The sequence below is a fragment of the Somniosus microcephalus genome, unplaced genomic scaffold (assembly GCF_052327205.1).
Source record: "Somniosus microcephalus isolate GS21.2 unplaced genomic scaffold, FLI_Smic_1.0 unresolved_chr1, whole genome shotgun sequence".
NCBI lineage: Eukaryota > Metazoa > Chordata > Chondrichthyes > Squaliformes > Somniosidae > Somniosus > Somniosus microcephalus.
Genome location: NW_028225179.1, coordinates 52,267,500 through 52,280,144, shown reverse-complemented (window position 1 = coordinate 52,280,144; position 12,645 = coordinate 52,267,500). Strand labels below are relative to the sequence as shown.

Sequence of the window (12,645 nt, the reverse complement as noted above, 5' to 3'; positions counted from 1 at the left end):
GTCACTGAGCCTGTCGAGATTCCCTTGAAGCCTCTTCACATCCTCTTCACAACTGACACTGCCACCTAGCATTGTATCTTGAGCAAATTTGGAAATGTTACATTTAGTCCCCTCATCTAAATCATTGATATAGATTGTGAATAGCTGGGGCCCAAGCACGATCATTGAGTGACCACACTAGTTACAGCCTGCCATCCTGAAAAAGACCCGTTTATCCCTACTCTTTGTTGTCTGTCTCTTAACCAGTGTAAAGCCCGTGTAGATTGGAGTTCGCTCTCCGTTTTCCCATCGATGTGAAAATGAAACACGAGGTGGCGAGGATTGCCCCGAACAGCTGAGCTGGGCACTGACTCGATTTCTATTGCTGCAGGAGTTGTTCTGTTCCTGTAAATATTTCCCTCAACATTAAAACGCCTGTTTTAACTCACAGCGTTTAAATGGGCGATTTTATTATATGTTAGAGAGTTTCCATCAAATAGATTTTAATAAATCTGCAGAAAGATGAGGTTAGGACTGGAACTGGTATGATGACGATACACAGAGTTAACATCAAATTCAGGCTCATTTTGCAATGGGGCAGGAAACCGCAAACAGTTGCTGATATGTGGCACCGTGATCGTATAGTTGTTCGTACTCTGCGTTGTGGCCGCAGCAACTTCGCTTCGAATCCGAGTCATAATACAGGTTTTTCTTCCTTCCACAATCAATAGCCCTCCTTTACTTTCCTCCTTCAATTTCGTTGTAACTTTCCTGTGGTATTACCTTAATCTAACATTCACTTTCACCTACTCGTACCGCTAAGTGTGCTTTGCACCCACCACTATTCCTGGGGCACATGTCCCATTCGCCCCAAACTCAAGTCGATACCTTTAGACCTGAGGGACCGCTCGACAGACAAGCTGTTCGGCCTTTGGAACCAAAGCAGCCCGATTTTACAAGTAAACTCCTTGGGGAATGAAGTGAACTGGGGAGATTAACTGAAGAACTGTTTTTTTTTTTAGCTGGTAGTTGGCGCTTTTCCCTAGACTGTTGAGGAGCGTGAGCGATGGGAAGCAGTACATGGCTGCGGATGAAGCGTGAAATGTGAAATATGCAATTTTTGCAAACTGGTTATCAAAATGCATAATGCACGCTCAGTAGGGAACAAAGAGAGGAAGGGACGCTCCGGATGTAACAGACAGGGTAAGGGACGCTACGGATGTAACAGACAGGGTAAGGGACGCTCCAAATGTGCCAGACAGTTTAAGGGACTCTCCAGATTTACCAGACAGTGTAAGGGACGCTCCGGATGTACCAAACAGGGTAAAGGACTCTGCGAATGTATCACACAGAGTAAGGACGCTCCGGATAGATCAGACAGTGTAAGGCATGCTCCTGATGTAACAGACAGTGTAAGGGACGCTCCGGATGTATCAGATAGGGTAAGGGACGTTCCGGATGTACCAGCCAGGGTAAAGGACGCTCCGGATGTATCATACAGATTAAGGGACGTTCCCGATGTACCAGAGAGGGCAAGGGACGCTCTTGATGTACCAGACAGGGCAAGGGACGCTCCGGATGTACCAGACATTCTAAAGGACACTGCGGATTTACCAGACAGGGTAAGAGATGCTCAGGGGGTTCTAGAGCGGTTAGGGTGCACTCAGGACCTATCAGACAGAATAAGGGACGGTAAAGAGGTATCAGAGAGGCTGATGGATGCAGAGTTATTACTTTCTAAACCTCACATTTTCTAATTATCAATAAAAGCAAAAGTTGAATCCGAATGTAACAGGTGGTCTGCCGTCTCCCACGTGGGGGCAATAAGACCGTAGAAAGGGGCCGGCCTGGACAATTGTAGCGCTGAGAAATAGATTTATAACTTACACTGATTCCCCCACCCAATACATTAATAAATAATACAGATATGTCTAAATATATTTGGAATGAACAGAGGTGCAAAAGCATTTACATCTAACACAATAGCAACTCACAAATACATTTGTATCTAACATGGACATACACAAATATACTTACATCCATCACAGGTGATTGATTGCTAAAAGTACTGTAATTGTTTGTCTTTATGTGTCCCAGAAATTCGGGTCGGGGCTTCCCGTGGGTGCAAGCCCCCGACCTACACTTACCTTGCGCGCCGGCAGTTGAGCTTTAGGGCTCCGTGGATTTCCTCTCTGTGGCCCGGTCCAGCTCCCGGCGCGCTGTGCTTGCGTGTTCCAGCGGCATAGTTAGTGCGATGCGTCCCCTTGGATAACGTGAGACATGGGCAGCCAATCCGAGGAGGGAAAAGCCCATTCATAAGATTGACAGAAAGACCTGTCAAACTTATGAATACTCCGGTCCACAAAACAGTAGTTAACCTTCAAAAAAATTTTAACAAATCATCACACTTTTTAAATAAACTTTAAATTACATTAAATAACTATTTTAAAAATAATATAAATTTTTGAAAAAAATAATTTATAAAAAAACGGGGCTAAAAATAAACTTACCTTACTTTAAAGTATTTAAAAATAATAAACCTCTGGAAAAAATGTTTTCATTTCAATTAATTGACCACTTACCTTTAAAAAGCAGGCCTTACGCCTGCTTTTCAAATGTGTAAATCCTACAGGCTTACCCTTGCGTGAAGACCTGTAAAAAAAAACGATGTTCAAAGCGAACGCGCCGCCTCCCCTGCGCGCGCGTTCCACCTCTGAACCACTTCGTTCAGAGGATCGGAAGTGCCGGTTTTCCACGCATGCGCGGTGCATGCAAGATATCGGCCCTTCCATCGGATCTGCGCGTGAGTACCCCGTGCATACTCACGCGTTGGGACCCGAATCTCTGGGCCTACTATGGGCCAGAAATTCGGGTCGGAGGCTTCCCGTGCGTGGAAGCCCCCGACCTGCAGTTACCTAGCGCGCCTGCCGTTGTGCTGTGGGCCCGCGTGGGATTCTGATCCTGGGCCTGCTCCAGCTGCTGGCGCGCAGTGCTTGCATGTCCCAGTGGCGCCATTAGTTCGAAGAGTCCCCTGGGATCACGTGGGCAATGGAGAGCCAATCGTAGCACGGAATCTTTATTATCAGATTTGACAGGAAGACCTGTCAAATCAATGAATAGAGATCTGCCCGAAAACCTAACTAAAACTTCAACATTTTTTTAGAAAACATCACCATTTTAAAATAACTATAAATTACATAAAATAACTATTTAAAAAAAAAATTAAATTTTGAAAAAAATAATTACTGTTTTTAACGCGGCTTAAAATAAACTTACCTTTCATTTAAGTGTTTAAAAATAATAAACCTGTGGAAAAAAGTTTTAATTTTATTTAATTCACCACTTACCATGTTAAAAGCAGGCCTGGCACTGATTGTTGAATCTCGGCAATGAGAATTTCACATACATAAAGCAGATATTTTAGATCAGATACAGCGTTAAATCTCATTGCTCTAATGCATCAGTGTGTGAATATGACATTAAATGTGTTTCAATACATAAGAAATAGGAGCAGGAGTAGGCCATACGGCCCCTCGGGCCTGCTCTGCCATTCAATAGGGTCATGGCTGATCTGAATGTAGACTCACGTCCACTTCCCTGCCCTCTCCCCGTAACCCCTAATTCCCTTATCTGCTAGGAAAATGTCTATCTCCATTTTAAATTTATTTAATGTTGCAGCTTCCACAGCTCTCTGGAATAGCAAATTCCATAGATTTACTACCCTCTGAGTGAAGAAGTTTCTCCTCATCTCAGTTTTGAAAGGGCAGCAACTTATTCTAAGATTATGCCCCCTAGTTCTAGTCGCACCCATCAGTGGAAACATCCTCACCGCATCCACCCGATCAAGTCCCCTCACAATCTTATATGTTTCGATAAGATCGCCTCTCATTCTTCTGAACTCCAATGAGTAGAGTCCCAACCTACTCAACCTTTCCTCATACATCAATCTCCTCATCTCTGGAATCAACCGAGTGAACCTTCTCTGAACCGCCTCGAGAGCAAGTATATCTTTTCTTAAATATGGAAACCAAAACTGCACGCAGTATTCCAGGTGTGGCCTCACCAATACCCTGTGTAACTGCAGCAAGACTTCCCTGTTTTTATACTCCATCCCCCTTGCAATAAAAGCCAAGATTTCATTGGCCTTCCTGATCACCTGCTGCACCTGCATACTAACTTTTTGTGTTTCATGCACCAGGACCCCCAGATCCCTTTGTACTGTAGCACTTTGCAGTTTCTCTCCATTTAGATAATAACTTGCTCTTTGATTTTTTCGGCCAAAGTGCATAACCTCACAGTTTCCAACATTATGTTGCATCTGCCAAATCTCTGCCAACTCACTTAGCCTGTCTACGTCCTTTTGCAGCTTTTTTATGCCCTCCTCACTCAATGCTTTCCCTCCCATCTTTGTATCGTCGGCAAACTTGGATATGTTGCACTCGGTCCCTTCCTCCAAATCGTTAATATAGATTGTAAAGAGTTGGGGTCCCAGCACTGACCCCTGCAGAACACCACTAGTTACTGATTGCGAGCCCGAGAACGAACCATTTATACCAACTCTTTGTTTTCTGTTAGATAGCAAATCTTCCACCCATGCCAGTATATTACCCCCAACCCCGTGATTTTTTTATCTTGATCAGTAATCTTTTGTGTGAAACCTTGTCAAGTGCCTTTTGGAAGTCCAAATACACTACATCCACTGGTTCCCCTTTATCCACCCTGTATGTTACATCCTCAAAGAATTCGAGCAAATTGCTCAAACATGACTTCCGCTTCGTAAAACCATGCTGACTCTGTCCTATTAAATTATGTTTATGCAAATGCTCTGTTACTGTTTCCTTAATAATGGACTCCAACATTTTGCCAACCACAGATGTTAGTCTAACTGGTCTATAGTTTCCAGCTTTTTGTCTACTTCCCTTCTTAAATAAGGGTGTTACATTAGCAGTTTTCTAATCTGCTGGGACCTTTCCTGAGTCCAGGGAGATCTGGAAAATAATCACCGATACATCCACAATCCCTACCGCCACTTCTCTCAAGACCCTAGGATGTAGGCCATCAGGTCCGGGGGATTTATCCGACTTAAGTCCCATTATTTTACTGAGTACCATCTCCTTAGTGATTTTAATCGTGTTTAGCTCCTCCCCCCCCCATTGCCCCCTGTTTGTCCAGTGTTGGGATATTTTTAGTGTCCTCTACTGTAAAGACTGATACAAAATACAGTAGGGGGATTTAAAGCAGATTCGGAGCCAATGGTTTCTAAGGTGATCTTACCTGTGGCTCGTTAGTTCAGTATTTCTGTTTCCAAATGGTAGAAACAACCTTTAATAAAGTCCCCTTTACCGCATGTCCTGCCGAGCTCCCAGATTGACAATGTGGAAAATATGGAGCAGGCTTCTGGAAACAAACGGACTTACACATTGACCTCACAGTTTCAGCACTTCTGGGACGGAATTCCTGCTTTAAAGAATAAAATTGCCGTTTTATTGCGATGTACTGAACACAAGCTGTTTTTCTGGCAGTTATTATTTGAAGATTTGTGGAATGTCTCCAGGCCGAGGAAAGTGGTTCTATTAAAATGTTGGGGCGCGTCCAGAATTTGGACCCGGTACCTCTTGCATTTTAATTGATGTGAATTCCCAAAATGACAACCACACCCCTAGACCAAAGAACCACTAACCTTGCACTGATTGTTTAATCTCGGCAATGAGAATTTCACATACATAAAGCAGATATTTTAGATCAGAGACAGCGTTAAATCTCAATGCATCAATGTGTGAATATGACATTAAATGTGTTTCAATACAGTAGGGGGATTTAAAGCAGATTCTGAGCCAATGGTTTCTAAGGTGATCTTACCAGTGGCTCGTTATTTCACTCTCCCCTTCCTCCCACACGCAGACGGTTTTTAAACCTTGTTTTATTTCTGCTTCTCTGGGCCAGAGCATTCCACAGTCCCACAAGCCTTTTTACAAATACCCTTTCACTGCTTGACTTCTTTGTTTATTAGTTATGAAGCACCTTGAGGTGCAATGGTGGCGTTTCTGACGTCAAATTAAAAGGCGGCGATTTGGAAACACGTTGGGGTCACAGTTTCTTTTGCACAGAATTGAACCGGAATCTTTCAAGATGGACTATTGTATTTGCTGCATCACAATAAAACATATCTTGTGAAAAAGGCTGGCTCATTAGCTCCCCAGTGTCAGAGGAAGGATGGTCTGATCTCCTCATTTATTTCATGTAAGACACAAACACAGGGTAATCATTCAGAATCACCTCACAGATTGACACAGATATAAACAAAGCGGTAGATACAGATAGCAATGAGACACATGGCGAAATGGACAAGAGTTCTGTACACAATTAAACTCTACAGAGATACCGGCAGCGTGAGGGATCATTACAGGATTCTGCAACGATGCCTCGGTCAATAGCAACAGTTAGGAGCTGCATTTCAGATGCGGTAACAAACCCATGAGTTTGTTTGCTGTTCCCCAGCTCCCAGAGTGAGTGTGGCCGCGACAGCAGCAACATTCAGGCCGCCTGTCCGGCCCCGCTCTCTCCAAGCGCCCTCTGCTGGTGGAAAGCAGCAATTGCAACCTCAGAGAGCGTAAACTGCCCATCGCTGCGTAACAAGATATCATTGAAGCAGAGGAGCGCAGAGGTTTACATCTGTAACGTGTAGGTAATATGACCGACTCATTGTTTTGGAACAGCTGAACCTGAATCGTTCTCTGGCAGATGTTGCAGATTTACGTATGAAAAGTGCCCTCGAGGTACAATCGACAAATTTGGAGATGACGTGCAGTGGGACAAGTTAAAGGATCAGCACAGTTAATGCCGAGAACAAATTAAACAGTAGCTCAAGCTGATGAATCTTACACTGGTGAAAATCATCAGCGGAAATTTAGAGGAAGCGACATTGAGAAGGGCTGTACTGCGATTCTAACACTTCTCCAAGCACATTCCGGGCAAATCATTGACAGTAAAAAGACGGTTTGGAATGGAAATGGAACTGCGGGCACGCGTGACAGAGCATTGGTATTGGGAATGCAAAACTGCGGTCTCCAATACTCTGCTTACCTGAATCAGTCAAAATGCAATGGACAATACATGACAAACCTATTTGAATATACATTTGATAATCAGTTGATTCGGTCTGTATTCCAGACAGAGTGACACTTCAGTGAATGGGTATGAATATCGCTTGAGGGATTGTAGATTGAAATTTGCGAAAGGTCCCTCGTGAGCCCCTTTTTAACGTTGGCGTCGTACTTCTGCTCCCACATGACACAGATCAGCCACAGCCTCTGCTCCCTGCCCGCCGGCTGCAGAAACATTGTCTCCAGATTACAAAGTGATTCTAGGTCGGAGATCAATATTCAGGGTAGAGCCTAAACACAGCGGGTGGGATCAAATAATAAAGCATTTATTTTAGACCAGAGGCAGCGATAAATGTCCTATATTGCTCACATGCATCAATGTGTGAATCTCACATTAAATGGGTTTAAATACAGTGGGGGTATTTACAGTAGATTCGAGGCCAATAGTTTCCAAGTTGATCTTTCCTGTGTCTCGCTTGCCTCTCTGCCGCCTTCCTCCCACAGGCTGCCGGTTTTTAAATCTTGTTTTAAATCTGCTGCTTGCTCGGCCAATGCATTCCACAGTCTCACAACCCTTTCTACAAATACCCTTTCAGTGCTTGACTTCTCTGTTTATTAGTTATGAATCACCTTGAGGTGCAATGGTGGCATTTGTGACGTCAGATTAAAAGGCAGCCTATTGGAAACACGTTGGAGTCACAGTTTCTTTTGCACAGAATTGAAACTGAAACTTTTAAGCTGGAATATTGTATTTGCTGCATCACAGTAAACAATATCGTGGTATAACTGTTGGCTTATTTGTTCCCCAGTGTCAGAGGAAGAGTTGTCTGATCCCCCCATTTATTTCATACTTGCTGGGGAGCCCGTCGTTGCCGGGGCTGTTTTGGGGCAGGCGGCTTAAATCGAGTGCCAGGATTTGGGGCCCTGTCTGTGTCCCTTTGTGAATCTGGTGCTGGGCAACATTTTAAATCGAGTGGCAGGCTTAAGGGCCCTGTGTGTGTCCCTGTCTGTCTACCTTTTAAAAGCTTGCAAAATGAAAGTGAAACTTCATATGGCTTTGGGGCCCTGTCTGTGTCCCTTTGTGAATCTGGTGCTGGGCAACATTTTAAATCCAGTGGCAGGCTTAGGGCCCTGTCTGTGTCCCTGTATGTCTACCTTTTAAAAGGTTGAAAAATGAAAGTGAAAGTACTTATAAAACGTTTTTGGTAAATCTTATGTTATTGTTAAAAGAGATACTAACTTTGAAAGTCGTTATAGCTGGAAGCTGAAATCATTTGAGCTGGAAGCTTAGTGAAAGAATGGCTGCCACATCCCCGAGATGAAAACGAATAGTCCCGCCCACACACACACCGATTGGGCAACCATCAGGGGACCGTACTGTAGGATTGGTCAATCGTGACGGAACAGGATTGGTGGAACCTTGATGTCAGTCAATCAATGCCAGCAGATAATGAGTTTAATTTTGAAGGTTTTTTGCTGAAGGTTTTTTGCATAAGGCGCGAACACTTTTCGTCCGACTGAAAAGTAAATACGCTTAAAACCGTCTCTGAAGCGTAAGCTTTCTTTGGAGGTAACGCGCGCGTAGTACGCGCTGTAACTTTCGAGCGCATAGCCCGACAGACGCACAGGCGATGACAGAATGACAGACAGAATGACAGACAGAATGACAGACAGAAGTACCGATTTATAGATATAGATAAGACACAAACATAGGGTAATCATTCAGAATAACCTCACAGATTGACACTGAGATAAATTAAGCGGGAGATACAGAGAGCAATGGGACATATGGCGGAATGAACAAGAGAGCTGGAGAAATAAGAAACGGCCTGAGAGTCCAGAAGACAGTGAACGCAAGCTGATAGACATCAGTGAGTGCGGGCGAGAAATTGTGCCAGCATTCGGTCCCGTGGCTTAGCTGGTCAAAGCGTCTGTCTAGTAAACAGGAGATCCTGGGTTCGATTCCCAGCGGGGCCTATTTTTATAGAATCTCCAGGGGTGAGTTTCTTCTCGTGTGAAAAGGCTACAATTCTTTTAAATGTGACTGTGCCTGCACCAGTTCCCATTCTGGATGAAGGCTCCAGTGGCTGCGAGGCCTGCGTTGAATTTCACTGCTTCTGTATTTCTGGCGGTGCTGATTTTGGACTCTTCACCAAAAATCCATGTTTCCTAGGCAGTGCCATGCGATACTTTGCAGAGCTCCAGTTGTTGATGTGTGGTGCCGTGCTCGTATAGTGATTAATAATCTGCATTCTGGCCGCAGCAACTTCGGCTCCAAACCGAAACATAACGCAGACTTTTCTTCCTTCCACAATCAATAGCTCTCCTTTACTTTCCCCCTTCAATTTCATTATAATTTTCCTGCGGTATTTCCTTAATCTAACATTCACTTTCAGCCACTTAAACTGCTAAGTGTGCTCTGCTACCACCACTCTTCCTGGGCCACATGTCCCATACGCCCCAAACTGAGTTGGTGCTTTGAAACCAGTCGATACATTTCGACCTGCGGGACCTCCCGACAGTCAAGCTCTGCGAAAGCAGAGCCGGCCTTCGGAACCAATGCAGCCCGATTATACAAGAAAATTCCGTGAGAAATGAAGCTTCAAACTTTTCAAACAAATCGTTTTATTGACATAATAATACAAGTTTTACAGAGAGAGAATTGTACAACCTCAGTGGTGCAACTCAGAACTCAGAATGTTCAATTCTTCTGCTTCGGGAGAGGGAGAGATGAATTATGAGTTGGTGTCCTCCTTGGTTCTTTTCTGGTCAGTCTTCCAGATCTCCACTCCGTTTGTCTGTCTCCTGACCTGTCTCCTGGAATGTGTTCTGCTTTTCACTTTAGAATGGCTGCTCTTGTAACATTGCTGCTGACAGAAACATGCCTTCCAGTGACTTTCCATTCTCTCTCTCCCATGGTTACACAGACTGATGCTACCGGACAACAGCGAGTGTATGGGAAGGTACCTCAGAGACTGTCGAGGCCTCCTTATCTGGAGCTTCCAGACAATCTGCAGATAACTTTTGCAATTCGGTCAGCAAACCTTGTTGAAGAAAGTGAACCAGTTCTCTCGGCAATCCTTTAGTTTCTTTAAAACCGGCATTTAAAATTCCAAAATCCTCCCAGAGGGAGGAGATTGAAAAAAATAATTTATTTGAAGTAATTAATTATCATAATGAGAAAACCCGCTGGGAGCAGGGCTCGAACCTTCGCGGGGATAACCTCATATGGATTTTAAGTCCAACGCCTTAACCACTCGGCCATCGCAGCCGCGGAAATGTCGGCTCCAAGATACTAAATTCTCAAATCGCTCACCCTGTTTATTGTTGGCGATAACGGTTTCGTGATATTTAATTTGCTGCAAATTCAGCAAGTCCAGAAGAATCGCAGCGATCATTACAATAAACGAAAACTTCCGATATTTAACGGTATGTAAGATGTTGAGAACAGTATGCAATATTCTGCAGGGTAATGAAAATAAACAGCAGAAACATTGTTTTCTGCACCCACATGACTCAGATCAGTCACAGCCTCTGCTCCCTGCCCGCCGGCTGCAGAAACCTTGTCTCCAGATTACAAACTGATTCTAGGTCGGAGATAAATATTCAGGGTATGAGCCGAAACACAGCGGGGGGAACAAATAATAAAGCAGTTATTTTAGACCAGAGACAGCGATAAATGTCCTATATTGCTCACATGCATCAATTTGTGAATCTGACATTAAATGGGTTTAAATACAGTGGGGGGATTTAAAGTAGATGCGGGGTCAATAGTTTCCAAGTTGATCTTTCCTGTGTCTCTCTTGCCTCTCTGCCCCCTTCCTCCCACAGGCTGCCGGTTTTTAAACCTTGTTTTAAATCTGCTGCTTGCTGGACCAGTGCATTCCACAGTCTCACAACCCTTTCTACAAATACCCTTTCAGTGCTTGACTTCTCTGCTTATTAGTTATGAATCACCTTGAGGTGCAATGGTGGCGATTGTGACGTCAGATTAAAAGGCAGGCTATTGGAAACACGTTGGAGTCACAGTTTCTTTTGACCAGAATTGAAACTGAAACTTTTAAGATGGAATATTGTATTTGCTGCATCACAGTAAACAATATCGTGGTATAACTGTTGGCTTATTTGTTCCCCAGTGTCAGAGGAAGAGTTGTCTGATCCCCCCATTTATTTCATATAAGACACAAACATAGGGTAATCATTCAGAATCACCTCACAGATTGACACTGAGATAAATTAAGCGGGAGATACAGAGAGCAATGGGACGTATGGCGGAATAGACAAGAGAGCTGGAGAAATAAGAAACGGCCTGAGAGTCCAGAAGACTGCGACCGGAAGCTGATAGACATCAGTGAGTGGGGGCGAGAGATTGCGCCAGCATTGGTTCCCGTGGCTTAGCTGGTCAAAGCGTCTATCTTGTAAACAGGAGATCCTGGGTTCGATTCCCAGCGGAGCCTATTTTTATAGAATCTCCAGGGGTGAGTTTCTTCTCGTGTGAAAAGGCTACAATTCTTTTAAAAGTAACTGTGGCTGCACCAGTTCCCATTCTGGATGAAGGCTCCAGTGGCTGCGAGGCCTGCGTTGAATTTCACCACCACCTTCTCAAGGCCAATGAGGGATGGGCAATAAGTGCTGGCCTTGTCAGCGATGCTCACATTCCAGGAGGGAATAAAAAGAATAGCATTGCCACGCACGATACCGCTTAATAAAGGGATTGTTGATGAAGAGTATGACTCACTAGATGCTGCTTGGCCCAATCAATGCTTCCTATATCATATATTTTTATTTTGAACTTTGCAGCGAGCATTTCTTTGGTAAAACCCGAAAATAAACATAATTGTGGCAGCGGTGGGATTTGAATCCACTCCCCTGAAAAGACTGAAAATTAAATCCAGCGCTTGGAACGCTCAGCCACGCTAGCACGTCATTGCTATCTCATTCCTGAAGCTGGGGACTGACAACTGAAAGCTGACTTTCCTGTTGCTTTTGCTTTGGGTCCAGGGATTTGCATTGAGAAAGAAGGAAAGAAAAGATCTCTCTGTGCTGTGTTTACGGGGCGCGGTGGTTGAGAGGTTAAGGAGGTGGACCGTTAATCGACTCCGCTCTGCACGCAGGGTTTCGAGTTCTAGCGTTGTTGCATTTCAGACTAGATTTTTTTTCATTACTTCAACACATCCAAGGCTCCTGCATCTGAGTGCCATCTTTGCCCAATCCGCAGTGGGGAGTTTTGTTTTGCTGCCTCGCTCTATTTTCTCAAATCAGCAAGGACCTCATTCCCGCCCAAACTGTTCCTTGCACGGAGGTGTTGAAATTGTAAGTTATGACCCACGTGAAGTATCAGTCACAGTGGGCAGTGATGTCCTGGTAAAATGAATATTTCTTCACAGATGCTGCCTGAGCTGCTGAATATTTCCAGCTTTTTCTGTTTTTAATTTTGTGCTTTCACTGTAGCAGTTTACCTGACAACACAAAACTTGCCTCAAGAGCGGAGCTCCAAGTAAAACGTTTCGGTGGTCTTCTCACACACAAAGTCCACTTAACTTTCCTACACACACTGTGAAGT

General features: G+C 44.2%; 3 non-coding genes across 3 annotated transcripts; 2 read left to right on the top strand and 1 right to left on the bottom strand.

Annotated features, from left to right (window-relative positions):
* Positions 1-8,985: 8,985 nt before the first annotated feature.
* Positions 8,986-9,059, top strand: trnat-agu (transfer RNA threonine (anticodon AGU)). The gene has a single exon. It is a non-coding gene; the product is annotated as a tRNA-Thr (tRNA).
* A 1,210-nt stretch (positions 9,060-10,269) lies between these two features.
* Positions 10,270-10,353, bottom strand: trnal-uaa (transfer RNA leucine (anticodon UAA)). Its single transcript has one exon. It is a non-coding gene; the product is annotated as a tRNA-Leu (tRNA).
* Positions 10,354-11,464: 1,111 nt separating this feature from the next.
* trnat-ugu (transfer RNA threonine (anticodon UGU)) lies at positions 11,465-11,539 on the top strand. The gene has a single exon. It is a non-coding gene; the product is annotated as a tRNA-Thr (tRNA).
* The last annotated feature ends 1,106 nt before the right edge of the window (positions 11,540-12,645 follow it).